At 37.7% G+C, this 17,870-nt stretch overlaps 1 non-coding gene across 1 annotated transcript; it reads right to left on the reverse strand.

Annotated features, from left to right (window-relative positions):
- Positions 1 to 4,752: 4,752 nt before the first annotated feature.
- On the reverse strand, positions 4,753 to 4,824 carry TRNAW-CCA (transfer RNA tryptophan (anticodon CCA)). Its single transcript has one exon. It is a non-coding gene; the product is annotated as a tRNA-Trp (tRNA).
- Positions 4,825 to 17,870: the final 13,046 nt, after the last annotated feature.

Consider the following 17,870-nt stretch of genomic DNA (forward strand, 5'->3'; position numbering starts at 1 on the left):
AGGGAGAGGTCCAAGCCTTTGAACATCAAGTTCCGAGGCCTCAGAAACCGTGGCCAGGCAGTCCGTGCCTTTGGATCGGCGAACGAGAGCTTCGAGATGAAGGCGATGTCGAGCAAAAGAGGTGAATTTTACTCCCTGCTTGTTCAATATTTTTTACATTACACTGTTGTAATGTGAATAACATGCCTGTTCACACTTTGAGGTTTTTATTTAACGACAATTTTCTGTATTGTTTACAGTCGTGGATCCAGCGGTAAATCGCCCACCAGTTACTATCACCAAGGGCAAACAGTCGAAAGTGAAGAAGTCATTCCGGAATGCCAAATCTATTACTCGTGTGGGTAAGTGACATCTTGAAGAGGTGTTTAGTTTTTTCCATCATCCATATTTTTTTGTGGATCTCTTTATTTTGATTTTTTGGCGCTTGAAGTCTTTATCTTAGTTTAATCTCCGTTTATTTATTATTGCTACAATCTCTTTGGTTGCTCTTTTTTCAATTCTTGCATGCATCTACAATGAATGTTTGTATAATTATGTTTATAGTATTATAGTTTACTACCTTTTTTCCCTTGTGAAGTAAATTTCTTCTCAAAATTATTTCATTAATTTTTTATTTTTTCCCTATTGTAAATGAATAGCTTCCATGATTTTTATGTTCACGCCCGACAGATAATGCAGTTATCTGATTTATTTTTCATGTGTCTTCTAACGGAAATTGTGTTCATTATTTTATTTTTATTATTACAGCATTGGAGAGCTTTCTCGGTGTACCTTCGACCGTTTCTGCTGGTGCTTCAACATACTGCAAGATTAAAAGAAGTGTTTTCGGAGGAAATTCCCCTATGAAGAATGCTTCGATGAAAATGAGATTATGACATTTGTGGTTTTTTGGTGTACGAAATATGACCAGAGCATACCTACACTGTAGGATCTTGAAAATAAATTATCTTTATATCCAGAACACTGCTTTATTTCCCCAGCGTTTCTGATTCTATAAACGTATCAACCCCATATACGGAAGTACCTGATATTTGCTAGTAAAATACCTCAAATGTTCAATTTTTCAAATTCTCTGCGCATTTATTTTGAAATCATTTAACTCGATCCCTCGGAATTTACATCTAATGAATGTGAATTCCAAGTGATTTTTATTCTAAAAACAAAGCAAAAGAACAAAACTCGATTTACTTCAGATTTGAGACGGAAGTAAATGATAATGATGATCCCGACGTCAGTGCGTCCAATAACCCGATTGGCTTACAAGTTTCGCCTCGATTCTACGCAAATTCCTTTTTTTCGTATGACCTTCGTTTATCTTAGTATACTTCTGTCAGCGAACAAGGGATTTATTATCAGCTGGTATTATTGTTTTGGGTGTGGTTCATGTGCAATGCGTTTAGCTGAGCAAAATAGGGCGCAAATGACACAACTGGGGCTATACTTCTTGTGTATAGAGATAAATCAATACATATATTTGGGCTTTTCCAAAATAATACGCATATATGACGAACGATTCAAAAATTAGAAATTGAATTTAAAAACCCAAAGTAGGAAATATTCACGAAATAATTACATTAAACACTGCTGAAATGACGTATTTCATAAACAATGTCACCTCTTCAGGTGTGGGATGGGGGGATTTGACCTCGAAGTGAAAAGAGACGCTTTCGGGAGTTTCTGACCCGTGGAGTTTAGTGTCACTGACCTTTTTTGAGACCCCAACAGGCAAGATTAACTGAAATGGTAAAGTACACACCAGTAGTTGGTACTAGCTGTTCTCTATCGCTATTTTTAGATTCACTAAGATATTGAAGGTACGTATTTGGTCACTCAGCCGCTAAACTATGGATTTCAAGCTCTGCACATACTCAAGTTTATTACAACACTACGAGCGATTTTCATGACTATTAACTAGTTTTATATTGACGATACGATTTAGCGGATAATGACTTCGGAAAACCCATTAAAAATGCAATAAAATCGAAGTCAGATGGAAATGCGGATGCGGAATTTGCAGAACAGGTTACGAGAACAAACAAGAAAACGAGAACAAACCAAAAATGCAACAAATCGAAGGCGATTAATTACACGTACAACCAAATCGCTTGTAACCATTGTGCTTCTTCAAGGTTTATCGCCTTTTTTCTATTCTCATTAACGTTAGCAAAATCTGAATCGTTTTTTTTCAATTATGAAAATCTTTCATTGCAAAAGTGGGCCAGTTTAGTTTCTTTAAATAATTAAAAACATCCTCAATTTTGTAATCCAATGGGAAGCCGACAGATTTATTGGTTCGATATCATAAGTTTCGTGGATTTCGAAAAAGTGTCTGATAGAGCGGATTTGGAAAAACCTAATGAGTATACGAGGGCAAAGAAGATCAAAGGGTATTAACAATATGAGAAAAATTCAAAGCTTAAAATTATACCACACTTTAGTCCGCAAATTACCGCTAAGTAAATAAGAAGAAAGAGAATGGCATGATCCCTCACACTGCAAGCAACACTTCGGATGACCATATTTCAGTAATTGCAGCTGATTTAGGGGAAAATATTCATTCGGCGGAAACTAAGGATATTTATGCCCACCCGCTAAATTTTATTTTTAGAAACTCTTTAAGTTTTGAAATGACTGTTTACAAAAAAGAATGAAAAGTACCTTATCTAAATGTTGATTTCTTTTCTCTAGAGACAGGGATGATTCCGATAATGATATCGAGGTAGAAGGTTGTTGTAAACGCAAAACATTTTATAAGACTCAACTCCCAAGATAATAAACAAATTTTTATTAAAGACTGGTACGAGTATTTATTTGATAAATTTGTAAAAGTTACGAAAAGTGGGTTTACTTTCTCATAGTAATTACAATGAAGGACGAAATGCGATGATTCAACTTTTTCGTTCCGAATATGGAAATGGTTGGTTGCATGTGATTAATCGGATTTTTCCTATTTTCAGCAGTACAAGAATCGAGACAAACACCTGCTCCTTCTACATTTACTTTGAAAAATAAACGTTCCCTATTCACTCCATGCCATAAACCCTAATGGTAACAGATATACGTCAGGGAAATAGTAAAATAAATTGCCTCTGAGCTTTATTTGTGATCTAATTACTTAGAGAGGACTTGGACTCAGAATATATCCGGCCGGCTCGAGTACATTAATTGCCGAAATTAGCGCATACGGAGAGCTTGAAATCCTAAAAAAATCTTCTAACTAAGGACGTGGGGCCAAAAAACAGCCTACACTACTCATTTCGGGGACCCTACACATTCACTAAGAACACTTCTTCTCTACGACATGATGCTAGGTAGGAGTCTTATTACCTCAAATTCAGAATGCTTCACGATCTTTCGATGTGCATCAATCAATATGAGTCTAGTACTCAAGTTTCTGAACGTGTCGACGGCTGAGAAACGACATTACCAATTCCTCGTTCACTAACATTAAAAAACCCCAAAGATACAAATCAGCCACGACTTTTTCTGTGACACACTGGCACAGAAAACGACCCCACTGAAAGTACCGGAATGTATTGACCGGGATCATACTTACGGAAGTGTGGATAAACGAAGCAAAAGCTCAGCGTAATCGATGTAATAATGATGCAGAAATGTTTGTCGATAATGTCCATCACAAATACATTTTAGAAACACATGATATATAGTTGGACGGACACTGCACTTTTAACACGTGAGGTTACAATATCTATAATTAGAAAGAAATGTCATTTTCGCACTGAGTATAAGGACTAAAATACCCGTGTAATCGACATAGTATCATCAGGATATGATTCATACTGGAAAGCTAAGGACGGAGAACGTTTTTACTTCGAGACAACGCGAAAACTGCGGAGCACTCGGGAAAAATTTGAACTTCGAATCCCCGACTAATAATTCCGCGATGATAATGAAATGGGAAACACGGTGACTGGGATGTGGGGAAGGTGACGGAACACTGCATCTGCGGTGCAATCGGGGACACGGAAGGTGATTCGCGATAAGTAACGCTGACCAGACCTTGGATGGTTCAGGAGGGAAGGAATGTAAGGAAACCAAAAAAATGTCAAGCGGGTCGATAAGGGGGAAGGTTCCGAATTATGAAAAACCACACCTATATTTGGCATTGTGGCTTTTCTGAGACTGAAAAAAATCGCTTCTCGCCAAGATTATTCAAGAGAAAGGTCATTCAGATTCCATGTTTTTACATAGTTTTTCAAATGAAAAAATCCAAAACTTCTAGTTTGTAATTTACTTGCACATTTTATGGTAGCATTCCGAGATACACCTTATTTTGAATTGCACTTTTTCGTGTTATATGAAAATATTATCCAGCAGAGAAAACAGTTGGCCGTAACAGCAAATGTGGACAGCAATTGCGAATGAATTTTTATGTAAATTAAATATGTACAAGTCAAAACTTCAATATAGATTAAAATTAATTTAATCGTGGAGATTACCGATACTTTCTTAATGCCACCATGTATGATTTCAACAGATTGAGATTATGAAAATAAGAAGTATTATTGAATTGACACGGAACAATTGCAGGTATTCATTGATATTGACTCCCTTTATCCCTTTCCTGCAAAAGGAATGCATCTGCGAAGCACCGTACATATACTTGACTACTGAAAACACAATAATATAAACCGGCGCAACAATTCATGAAGCTGTCATATTATCGTAGACTGCACGCGGCACGCGCGCGAATAAATTCATGCCATGGAATATTTTTCTAAAAAACAACATTGACCCCGACGTGATTTGAACACGCAACCTTCTGATCTGGAGTCAGACGCGCTACCGTTGCGCCACGGAGTCACAGTTGTTCAATTAAACTTTATCACATACGATCTTCTATTGGCACTCATGCAAAACCGCGGCGACAAAATATGAATGAGTATGAGGCATTTTACCTTCCGCTACGAATTTCGCCATAATTAACGCAATGCCTGCGCAGCACTACGTACACAGGGAAACTACTTGAACCCTTTAAGGTTCTTTTTGATTTTATTTTACCGCTGCCCCACCAATTTGCAATTACACACAAAATATTAAACCCACTCCTCTCCTCTTATTTATTTACCTACGCTAATATAACTACATATAATATGCCCTCTTTTATCACCAGAAAAGGATAAAATGGCATTTAATTCTGATTGACGCCATTTTTAACAGTTCCACAACGTTTTTTTCTGATAAAGCACCCCAATGAGAAAGGCAATGCTTTAAATGTAAGCTGCCCTACAGTCCCGCTCTGAAACCGCCGGACTTCATTTCGTTCTCAAGAATTATGAGGAGCTGCAAGGGCCAACCCTCAAGCTGTCGAAGTTTACCCTCCTATTGGATATGTACGATTCAAATTGAAATTAAATTCGGATATTCAACTGACGGTGACCCGAGGCATTGAATTTGGCACTACATGGTATAATAAATAAGTGAATAGTCTAAATGGCAGTATTGTTTATCCCTTATTAACAAAATGCTGTGATGATACGCCATGTCAATCAAGATAGAATTAACAATTAACGATGGTATAATGCAGAATATTAGTAACATTCCCGATTGCTAACTGATATATTACGATTGCGAATTGCTCTATCATAAATTCGAACTGGGATTAAATGTTTATATCATATCCCGCAAGCAACTTATCCATCCAATGTATTCAATTCCACTTTTAACGTTGAAAAGAAATTAGCAAATTTTACAGCTAATCTGCGCCGGGGTTTCGCAGTTTAATACATGCTAACAGCCAAAAGAGCATCTTTAAAATAGTTGACCACGACGTTCATGTGCATCCTTCTAACGCGGCCTCAAACGCTCTACCGTTTCATCACGGAGTCGCTCCCAAGTGAATGAACTCTTTTTTGCGCGACATTTTTTAATTCAATAGCATCGGCAATGATATGTGCCTTTGATCCCCCCTAAAAATGTAACTTCGCAAGAGTTTTGCTTTGTAACTTGACTAATGTAACTAAAGCAAGAGCTATGTAAGTAAACCTGTATTGCAGATCAACGGTGTGCCTTGCTCTCTCATGAGAAAATATGATATCACGATTAACACACTATACTTTTCCTCAGAATTTCGGCATCACACTTTAGCGGTGGTTTGCAGGGTGTCATTCGGGCGTAGCAACGTCGTTGGTATGAAGTCATTTTTCATGGACAGGGGGACAGAACACCTTGAGAGCGACATGAAGAACGGTGGGAAATGATAAAATCCTGCGGCGAAACATGGCGCCTTCAATTGGGACATGAGTGGAATCTGTTATTCCACCTAATCACGAACCCTTTTTGCGTCGTAACTCCAAACCGCTCCTTTCTTAACTCTTATTTTTAAATATGGAATCCATATTCAAACTATCGGTAATGTGAGTTATAATTATCAATGTGACCTACACTATATAATTAGTATGGATACCCGCACACAAATAGCCCTCATTACTTATAACAGTCCTGACTAAATGTCGCGAATACAAATTGCAGGCATCCTTGAGGTTTTGAGTCATTACGCATGCTTAGAAAGTTATTTCTCTTATTTTCTATATGAGTGCTAAAATGTATCGATTGGTATTATGGAGTATCGTTAGCTTGTTGTATTACTTGCGTCTCAATTATTTCATTAGTATTACCTAGTGTATTGCATAGCAAACGACATTTTCCACCCGGGGTGTTCTAACAAACAACTAGGATAATAACATGAAATAGGTGCATTTTCTATGCTAAGATTCGTGAGCCGTAGAAATGGAAACCAAGTGAGCTGATAACTGTTATGTAAGATCATTGATAATTTTGGAAAGCTGGAGTTAACTATATCTAGCTATTACTTTGTCCGGGATATTGAGAAGGCTCAATGAAGAGTGGGCGGATTCCTTAAAAACTCTTACGACAAACCAAAAAGTGACACAGATATGCTTCTAAAATTGGTTTGGAGTCATCAGAACCAAAACGATGTATCGCAATTGCAGTTTGAATTTACCAAACAGCCACTTGTTTCAGCGCCGAGGTGTCGTCAAGTATTCGTATTCGAACATACTCGTGTGTCACATTGGTCAATTGGATGATGCATATGAAATTCGAGAAATAGACGCCGGAGCGAGTACACTCCTTCTTCCCACAGACCCTAAGGGATAGCTACTGAAGGGTAAGATTTAGCAAGAATGTCTCTTGACTCCCGAATTGCCTAGGGAATAATGAGTTTTACCGATATGGACGCCTTTTATTTTTCGTTTGTTTTGTTAGCAAATTCCTCCCCGCGTGAAAATGCATTTAACGCAGTACTCGTTGAGACATTCTCTAATCGCCTTCCACTGTACTTTAAAGCTCCCCTTCCGCCCCTCTGCCCGGGGGCGCGGTCCACTGCCACCAGTAGAGTGCTACATTTCTCACCTGTGACATCAGGAATGGGGATCATATTTTGCATGGCCATGGATTAATAGACTTTTCCGGTTTTGCCTTCCAGTTAATCTTAGAATGGAGATTTTTATCGCATAAGTGGTTGTGGTTCATTTTTGATCTCCTTTTTAATATACCAGAGGACTTCTGTAGTGGGAAAAATTAGCACTTGTTTAAAACTATGTCTTCGGTTAAGATATATGTATGCATCTACGTAAATACCCCGAAATCCATTATAAAAGTATATGGCAGGGGGTAACAAAAGGTGTGATGGATAAAGGATACGGGAAAGGAAGCGTGTCTGAAGGAAACAGGAAAAACATCCACTTAAAATTCTTGAAGAAATGTGCATGGTGGTGCAGAGGATATTACATGACGGCGGAAAAATACCAATATAGAATTCAGGTCCTCCTTACCCTTATTGGTAATCACGAAAGACTAGAATTTGCTCTCCCATCTCCAGATTGGACTTGCATATTAAAAATTAATACAACATTGCATGAATACGGAAGTTAAAACTAAGAATAATAGCATTAAGATAAATGTCTGCAAACAGAAAACACCAGGCGGTAATAAAGCCATGTAAAAATGCCCGAAGATTAATGCGAATACTAAGAAATAAACGGAAAGAACATGAGAACCACAAGAAATTGCTAAAGCTTTGAAATTTAAAATATTTATTACATTACCTATTAAAAAAGAGGCATGACGCTGATAAAATGATTTCAAAATATCTGACTGAATCATCTACAGTTGGTTTTCGCATTCCATGGGATGAAAAATAGTTTGGATATTTTGAGTTATCTATCATGAGTGCCACTTAAATGACCGTGAATGATAATTAACCCATACACACCATTCCAACAAAACTTGCTAACCGTAACTATCGATTTCCAGCGGGTCATTCGGCTAAAAACGTTATGGCCTCATGGAGCACTCAGGAACCTACGAGCACTCAGGCACCGCACAAATCACCATCGTGAAAGGAAATCCTTTTTCCAGAAAAAATCTCGAACACTGCACTCCATCTAACTGTATCATCTACTATTAATCGAACAGCAACATATTACGTGCAAAAAAAGATAAACCGACCTTTTAAAAGCATTAAAAATTAAAAGGCAGGAATACAAATAAAGACAAAGATGAATTTTCCTTAGACAAATTTATTTCCCAAATTTTACAATAGGAGTCATTTTTCACGTACTGTACACGATATGGCAATAAGTGTCAGAATCTCATCCTTTTCGTGGTTGTTCTTGCAGGTGAATTGCCGCGGTTAACACTTCCGGTGGATTGACAAGAAGACCTGGTAGAAGACGCCGCTTTGCCAACAGGCATCTTGAGAATTTTCCCCATCGCTATAACAGCCGAGAGAAGAATTCGATTAAAAACAATAAAATACGTGGGAAACCAATAAATTGATGGTAGACATGATTTATGGCAATCAAAGCATTGAATTGAGAAAACAGAAAAAAAGGAAATTGGACAAAATGAATTGATTGTAACAATAATAGTCCAGAAGAGAGAAATTTAAAAGATGGGGCATGGCAAAAAATTTAGCATAATATGATCCATCATAAGAGCACATTCTCACTAATTTGAGTCATATACAACGCGATAGCGCGTTAATGTCTAAACGCATCCAGCACAGACAAGTGAGGCTCTTATATGATGATTCAAATGATGTTCTAGGTGATAGTTTAATTTTTATTCTGAAGGTATGCATTTAAAATAAGAGGACGTTGCTGAATAAAATTATCTTTCTTCTATTTGATGGAAAATAATAAAGGTTCTGCCACCACATATTATGATAAAATGACCACAGACAGGGAAAAATTTTCAAAATCAATTTAAAGAGTAAGAACAAGAAGCTCTGAGGAAAATTACAAAAAGTATTAGTATGAATACCATAGTGTTTGCAAAAATCAAAATATTATCACGGTCGAGATGTACAATGATGAATTCTGAATGATCATGTATATACACAAAGAGAAATATCAAAAGCAGAAAGAAGTAAAGACTATTCTTATGGAAAGAGGAGAAGAAAAGGAATTATATATTAAATCCTCACCCGATCGAGTAGCCGCTTTAGCAGTGCTGATGGTTTTCTTCAGGAACGTATTCCCACCCTTGGTGATGACAACCGGAGGCAGAAATCCCAAACGATCCAGATCTACAATGACAGAGTAATATGAGTTATTACACACGAAAGACAAACAGTGGTCTAAGTCTATTCTCGCCGAAATTCTATTTCTAAGTGAGAATGAAGGGAATACCTGGCTTCGGTGTTATCGCCTTCATCTCAAAGCTCTCGTTCGTCGCACAAAAGGCACGAACTGCCTGGCCACGGTTCCTGAGGCCTCGGAACTTGATGTTCAACGGCTTGGCTCTCTCCTTCCTCAAGCGACGAAGGTGTTGATGGACGCGAGACCTCAGCACGTAGTCCGAGTGAACCACGGACAACCAAGTCTGGCTGACGAGGGCACTGGACAGCAATGCGGCAGGGTCCAACATCCTAAACAATGAGATAAAATATAAGTAACATTGTTTCGAATGCGGTTCAATTATATCATTTACAAGTAAGTGAAAACAATGTATACGTAATCAGAATGAATTGTGAAATTATTCTCCTAAAACTTAATTACATGTGGCAACGTCCAAGACTGGGATTGGACAGTATCACGTACATAGCCTAAATAACCAAAAGATTACGGCGAATTCCGGAAGCATTAAAAAGAGATGATTCGTGAATTTCTAAAAAAGGTTTATTAGATGACAAAAGAAGTCTTTTCGAAAACCTTTTTCGAAAGCGTCCTATTTACTAAAATGTCAATTAAATCATAAGTGATTCTTTGAGGAAAATTGCAAAAACTCACGAAGATAATGAGGTTACTAAGGTTTTTGAAAAAATTGCTGCAATAAAAATTATAGCTATGGCACAATGGTTATTATCCCATAAAATGTGTACCTGAGGATATTTCATTGTTAAAACAAGTGATGGCAACTTATGTCTACTGAATTCCTGAATACAAATCAATAGAGGTGCTTCAAAATTTGACGAAAAACGATAAACCAATGTATTACAGTTGATAACTCCATCTTGTTCACCGATCTCTGTCAAATTTTGTTGCTAGAAATATATTGGGTCCGTTCGTAAGACAGATTTGGAATTAAATCTTGAGTGAGGAGAAAGATGAAAAATGGAAATATTTATATGAAAATTTGTAATTCACTGAAATGCTATCCGGCCCAGTTTCCAAATATAAGTCCCATTTACAAATCAATTGTGATCAGCATCGATAGTGCGTTCAAAATTTTCAAAAAAATAATATAACAGGCATTTATCAAAATTCAAAGATCACGAACCTCAATATGTGGACGGCCATCTCCGGAGGGAGACTCCCCAGCACGTCGAACCTGGGAGAGTCATCGTCCGTCGGGCTTCCCATGAAGCAGAGCAGCGAGATGAAGGAATCCATCGCCAATCGAAGCAGCAGAATCGTTGTATGCAATAGGAATGCACACCGAATACACTCAGGGCAATGCGGATTACTAAGTCACACTCAAAGGATCAAGTATCAATACCTCCACAACTCACAACAGCGAAGCAGAAAATGCAAATATTCGAAGAGAATCACTCATATTTATATCCCCCGAGCACCAACGCAACGGCTGCAGCGGCCATTCAAAGACACCCGCCCCCAAAAGTGAAAGGTGGTTGCAACTAGTGTCAGCCAATTGCATGGCGTTGTTCAAAACTAGCACCTCCCACTTTCCGTTAAAACTTCCTTTCGCCAAAAGGAAAGACGGAATTGAATTGAAATCAGCTAAAAATCTCTTACAGTTTAGGGAGTCCCAAGTAAATAAACATAGTTTCAGATTAATTCAGTACCCTGCGAGCCACCACAAGGGTGTGTGAAATAAAACGTAATGTTTTCAAAAATTATGCAAGTGCGAATCGATGTCCCTAACAATGTTAACAGATTACAAGGAAAGAGCACATTGATTCATAAATTGAGGGCCACTAACAGAGAAGTTTCATTATCTTTTCACACCCGCTGAAATTGGAAAAAGTAATTACGCATGGCTTTAATTTAAAATTTTTCCCTATTTTTGGAATATTTACACAGTATTACAATCAAAAGTCTAAAGATTCTACGATTTTCCTATTTCCAATTCATTAATCCAGTGAAGTACAGGTAACTTCATAAAATAACCCGAGATTTTTTGTGTGTCCTTATTTGTAGTCAATAAAATCGTTAATAAATAATAACTATTTGAAATACTATGAATCTATCTCATAAGTTTCCTCCGTACGTTTCATCAAATCCCAACTAAAATGTACCTTCTAGTAAACCCTAGTAAACTTCTATTAAACTTCACGAAAGGGTATAGGGGAAAGGGAGCAGTGCGCTTTGGAACACCGTGATATAGAGTTGTATAAACCACCCAAATGTAAAAGTCACCACTATAGCAATATTTTTTAAACAATGTATATAGTATTAGCAGGACTAAAATCGTGAGAAAAAATAAAAAATATACTTACGCCTATTGGGTAATTCAAACTACAATAAAGATCACATTTTTTGTAGAGAGTGTGTAAATTTACTATAGTATCCTAGTAGTCAATGGTGAAATTACACCACAAAATAACAACTCAGTTTATAACACTTCCATATGCTAAAGCAAGAATATTAGAAGCTTTAACAAAGGATATGATCCCTGGGAGGGATTTCCAGGATAAGTCTCTCGGCTAATCCATATCTTAAGAGAATTAATTGGCACAATTACCAAAGAATTATTTGACTTTTTGTGTTCCTAGCCTACTCGTATCATTGAATTACAGTTCACACAGTCCTACCGAATCAATGTCACTTTGAAAATCACAGTCACTGGGTAAATATTGAAAAAAAGAAAGAGAGGTCTCTCTAATAACCTCCTGCCACACATCTTCTCGGTGGCTTGCTGGGTATTATGTAGATGAAGAATCAGACAGGGTAAGGGAGATAGTGTACAGATAGATATAAATAATCGTTCTTTCCTCGAACAATTAAGGACCATAATAGTAAAAATTCGAAGTCAATGCCTATGCTATGAATACTATGAATCTATCTCATAAGTTTCCTCCGTACGTTTCATCAAATCCCAACTAAAATGTACCTATATCAAAATCAAATCTAAAAGGTTTGAGTATGAAATGCAACTTCTATTAACCTTCACGAAAGGGTATAAGGGATAGTGAGCTGACCGCGCTGGAACTCCGTGATATAGAGTTGAATAAACTACCCAAATCTAAAAGTCACCACTAAAGCAATATGTTTTAAATAATGTATATAGTATTAGCAAGACTAAAATCGTGAGAAAAAATGCAAAATATACTAACGCCTATCTACATCTACATAATACCCCGCAAGCCGCCGCAAGGGCGTGTGGCGGGGGGTGTTTTGTAATTGTTTTTTTTGTAACGCCTATTTTGTAATTCAAACTATATCTTAAAAGAAGAAGAATTACTTGGCACAATAACCAAAGAATTATTTTACTTCTTGTTTTCCTAGCCTACTCGTAATGAAGAACCATAATAATAAAAATTCGAAGTCAATGCCTGTGTATATGAGTTGCTAGTATATTTATTTTTACGAACTTCAGTTAATATAAGTTTTTCATGGATAAATAAGGGTGTGTAGGTGTGCATTATCATGTTTTCTGTTGGTTTTGCTTACGATTTTATTCTGTTTTACGGTTTATGTCCTAGCACCCCCCACCACACGCCCTAGCAGCGGTTTGCGGGGTATTGAGTAGATGAGGATGTAGATGTAATCGGGGCCTCAGACTACTCATCGGATACGCTTCAATTGTTCGGACTCTTTCGTGTAGGTTTTTAATTACATAATATCAACCATTGCTAATCAAAAACTTTTACAGCGAAAATATAGAGCAGCAGCAGTTGTCGACAAAATCGGATTTCAATCCCACGGCGTAAAATTACTTAAGTTCATAATAATACCGAGGAATGTAGCATATTTCAAACTCCTTTGGGTTTAATCGGATTAAAAAATTAAGGATATGCAAATAACAATATTTAAATAATCATTGCTTGAGTTCGCTAACATAGCTGTAAAAGAGTTAAAGTAATAGTGTGTACCAAACTTAAAATCACCCAAAGTGAACCTTATAACGTCAGCAGTTGAAATCGAAGTATAAGCAAACAAGCAAATATATTCCGATTATTCTCCTCTTGCGACAATCCAAGAGATACAACGCGACTCGGCCTAAGATCAGCCAATACTGCGAAGCATGATTACTATAACAAACCCTACAGGAGGTTCGATACATTGGATGAAGGATTTCGGTGTAACGATGAATAACTCAAACACCAGTTTTGGCTTTGGCTTACGCGATGCGGTTACAGTATCCTGGTCCTAGAGAATATCCGGCAGAAACTGATTTCCATGTTTTACAACGAGCATAAAGAGAAATAAAACTTACCCGGAATTTTATCCGACCAGAGCAATAAATCATGGAGATGAAAATATACTTATCTCTCCTTAATTGCTTTTCTTCATCAAGATGCCACTGGATAGGAAACGTAAAGGTTTTCCCTTCATCACTGGCTTCATACGGTGCACAAAACTCACATAATAGAGATAGCTGACGCGAAAATGCATCGGGAATTCGATGGAGAACACCGAAGCTTTGGAGACACACTAAAATTCCGCCACCAATGAAAACAAAATAACCGAATGAAGCAGAAACAGCACATCCTTACGGAGAACCATCACTTAATGCACACGCATAAAATAATGAGATTTAAGTTAGAAATATAGAATAGGATTTAAGTGGACAGCTGAAAGATAGGACGTCGAACACTTATCGGCTTCGAGGCAGCGGCCGAACTGAAATTACAAGTTGCTGAGTAATATGTTGAAGTCCTCACGTCACCGTTGATATTTTAACAAGACTCAATAGAATGGGGGTATCGGTTTTGGGGGAGAAGTAAAGTAAACGGTAATTCACATATAGAACGAAGTGAGGTTCCCGAGAGATGCCCTGGGTCGACTCGAGCGAAGAAACAAAGGGGGGAAGTCAGTCGAATGTCACTTGTGTGTCTACCGCTTGGGACCGGTTTTTATTCCTAGGAAATATTCATTCTTCATTTTCTCTCGCACATTGAGCTCTGCATGGTCGTTTTGACCATCGCTGAAGGTTGATTTCAAACTTTTGTGTCACAACTGTCTCAGAATAATGCTGATTATGATGTAGCGTGGAGGTAACATGATTGGGGTTGTGCGGAGACCATTGTATGCTGCATATCCTTATTGGAGACCTTGGGGACTCAGGCCATTGCATGTGGCATGTCATGTGGTGGTGTCATTTCGCCTCCTTACTTTTCAAATCCTTGTTTGCACGTTATTGGATAATTTTTTTCTACATTCTAAGGTGCATGTGTTCGTTGATTGCTAGTAAATGTTTTTGCATGTGTGTATGTTAAAAAGGTTTTGCACGAATCAATACGCCACTATGGGTGTGGTTAGAATGAATATCTTGATTTTGCATGTGGTTTTGTTCTCTTTTACGAGTGTTGACAACACCCCCCACCATACGCCCTTACGACGGATTGTGGGATATTTTCTAGATGTAGAAGTAAACAAGGTATATTCGTATGTCCATGTGCCTTTTAGTTGATTGTATATGAGTTTGCATGCGTGAAATTTAAAGAGGTATTTGCATGAATATGTACGCCTCTGTGGAAGTCGATTTGCACGATTTTTTTTATTTTGAATGTGATTTCAGCTAATGAAATTATTGAACCTCTCGCCTCGTGAAATCCTGTCTAATATACAACTACTTGCACAACTCTAAGTGTGGTAAGAGTATGCAGCCATAGAGTCAACGCCTCTCCAATTTTGTCGAATATGGTATATTTCTAGAACGTAATTTTAGCATTCTTACGATAAAGCATCAGCCACTAATTATTAGTGAGCTTGTGGCAACGGCTGCCCCTGGCGAGCAATTGTTTGGTTCGTTAACAGTCGCAGAACTCAGATGTCTACATCTAATTAGTACCTCGCAAGCCGCTGCAAGGGCGTGGGGTTTCAGGGCACCACCCGTAATTAAGAAAAAACCGCATGCAAAAGCCACAAATTCATACATCCACAAAAAAAACTTGGCATATATCCATGCAAGAACACTTACACCCCACACAGATGTAAGCCCTCAAACTACCAACTAACATACACATGCACCTACAACTATAACTGATGTCTTTGAAATGTTTAATAGTTTTCCGACCAGTAAATTCAATGTTTTTAATATTTCTAAAGTGACTTTGGTTTTTACTATTATGATTTCTGATTGCCCTGGGGAAGATTGAGCATTTGAATCTATCCGTACTGGAATCTCTTTCCCTTATTTAATATCTTTTGTCTGATCTACCTAAGTAGTGTGGGGCAATTATAATTCTTTAGTGTCATCATTAAACTCGTTTGTTCTGAACCGTTCTAAAAGTCTAAGCCTGGCTTGTTCTCTCCGCACTTCAAGTAGTTCCCAGCCTAATTTCACTAAGAGACCTGTCACACTTGTGTTCTTATTACGTATATCAATTTTTAACGAATCTGGTGGATTTTCTCTGAACATCATCTAATTCTTTTTGCCAAATTTTCTCCCAAGGATCCCAAATACTTCCGACATAGTCCAAATAAGGAATATATAGAGCAAAATAACACCTCTCTTAGCTTTCTCATTACATATCCCCGCCACCCGTAATACGCGAAATATTTGACTTGATTTGGCCGTAGTTAGTACTGAACCCTCTATTTCATAGTTTATGTCCTGTTTGCCACTTCCTTTTTCCAAAATTTCAAAAGTGCGCATATGTCTATATTGAGCATGAATCTCGATCAGGTGTGACGCATTCGTTTGAATGCGTGTGTTGCCCCCTGTCGACGGTTCAATTTCTCCGTAAAATCTCTCGCAAGATTTGGTAGCACTGCTTTAGTTTTCCTACTCTCGGTGTCATGTCCAATTCGCCTCTTCACAGCTGACTCCACTTGTTTGTTATTTGGCAAGACTGTAGGAGATCAACCCAGACTGATGTGAATTTTACAATTTTAAAATATAAATATTGTATTTAAAAATGGCATTTACAAAATAATGTTATCGATTTATCTGGACTCGAATTTCTCTCTAATATAATTTACGCAATACAATTGTAGTCTACTTCCGTATTGTCTAACTATTTTCTATATTCATTTGACAGATTCCTATTCCAGGGCAGTAGTATTCGTCGGTTGAAGCGATTATCCCGAGGCTCAGTCATATAAATATATTTTCTCCGTCCGTGATCAATGAAGACAATGACTAAATGAAAACGTCATGCAATAATGGGTTGATGACTGCAGGCGATGGTTCATGGAGTTATCTCCAAAAATGGATACAATCATTTTTTTCCTCTAACGGGGGCGGCTGGGGTATTGCGAGAAAGGTGGTGGCGATGCCTCGGTAAAGAAACACGACGCGCGTAATGTATCTGTGGGCCGTTACAGTGTGCCGATACCTTTTTCGGAATAGGAACTAAAACTGATCTCACAAAGTCTTCCGGCCAGATTCCTTCCTCATATATACTACGAATCAGCCCATATAGCCTCTTCCTCCCACATTTTCCTAAATATTTCCATTGTTCCGCAGGAATGTTATCCACCCCCACGGCCTTATTTAGTTTCATCTCCCTGAATACCCTTTCTATCTCATCGTCTAGTATGCCTGGACCTAAGCTATCTTCCTCTACGTCATATTCTTTTTCAATGGCTAACTCTGTTGGTCTAAGTTCTTTACTATACAGTTCTCCTATGTACTCCTTCCATCTCTCCTTGATTTTTCCTGCGTCAACTATTATCTTACCTGCCTTATCTCTAACTATTAGTATAGATCTTCCTTTCTTACTTCCCGATAAAGATTTAACCTGAAAATATATAAATAATGAAAAATAATAAGATGGACGAAAGCACCACTGGAGCGTATATTTTCTACATAGCGTATGGGAACCTAAGATTATAAAATCAAACTTTAGCAATTTGGCAGAATAAACTGTTCATAATGTAAAAAATTGTTCAAAAGAAATAATGTAAATTACGGTGGCTATTAGGGGATACTAAAATGACGAATGATTTTGACCTTGCCCACAGGCATGATGAAAAACACACGTTTAAGGCTACACATACTCCATCACATGTATATTTCATGTCCGTTTAAAGTATGCAATTTAAATGTGGTATAACGAGATGTAGGCAACGGCGAGGCAATGAGAGTAAAGAAAGACATGGATGACTTTATCTTTAAAAAAATTTATTTCCCAGGTAATACAGGTAATGGAAGCCGTCGTCATAATGAGTAAACCAGGAGACAACAAATGTCAATATCTCAAACTCCTCGAACAATGTCTCGCCGGCGAATTTTTTCCACAAACAATCGCG

This window comes from Hetaerina americana, unplaced genomic scaffold (genome assembly GCF_022747635.1).
Source record: "Hetaerina americana unplaced genomic scaffold, ioHetAmer1.1.p SCAF_5, whole genome shotgun sequence".
NCBI lineage: Eukaryota > Metazoa > Arthropoda > Insecta > Odonata > Calopterygidae > Hetaerina > Hetaerina americana.